Source organism: Triticum dicoccoides, chromosome 1B (assembly GCF_002162155.2).
Source record: "Triticum dicoccoides isolate Atlit2015 ecotype Zavitan chromosome 1B, WEW_v2.0, whole genome shotgun sequence".
NCBI lineage: Eukaryota > Viridiplantae > Streptophyta > Magnoliopsida > Poales > Poaceae > Triticum > Triticum dicoccoides.
Window position 1 is genome coordinate 458,049,097 of NC_041381.1, and position 758 is coordinate 458,049,854.

Consider the following 758-nt stretch of genomic DNA (forward strand, 5'->3'; position numbering starts at 1 on the left):
AAAGGCTCGGCCTTTGGGGCTGGGGCTGGCCGCCGCCGCCGGCGCTCCTCCGGCTGGGGTGTGGCCGGCCGGGCGGACCTTGGCTCTGCCCTGGCCTCCTGGAAGGGCTCCAGCTAGCCCGCCCCGGTTCGGCCAGTCCCTCCGCCGCCGCCGGCGTCCCGCTGCTGTCCCAACGTGCGCCTTTTCGACCCTTCATCGCCTTCTTCGGCTCATCGCGGGTTTGTTGCACTCCGTCCCCCCGCCGCCTAGCTGTCCCTCGCCCGCCAGGCTGGCCGTCCGTCGCGTCCTCCTCGCCGGGGGCGGCGGTTGGAACCCTAGCTGGTGGAGCGGGTCCAGTTCTTGGGCTGGGCCTTGCCGTGTCGGGCCCCGGGTGCCAGCTGGGCCTGCTCCCCACCCCCCGGGTGGCCGGCCCATCTGGGCGGCCTGGGATCTGCGGGTCGGCTCAACCCCTGGGCGGCGGCCCAGCGGCCTTGGCCCTCGCCCCTGCAGGCTACCCCGCGGCCTCGGCCCAGATACCCCCTGCTCGGGGTGGAATCTGGCTCCCGAAAGGGTTTCCACTTTAGCCGTCTCTCCTTCCCGCTGCCCGATCCTGCTCCCTCCTTCCCCCGATCCCGCCGCCGCAGGCTCCCCCCTCCCTCCCTATGACGCCGCCGTCCCTCCCCATGACCCGCTCCTGGGGCGACGGCTCGGGTCGCCCCAAGCAGCCCCTGGAGGACCCTCGTCCGTCGGGGCGCGCCTCGCCGGAGGGCCAGCGGCGC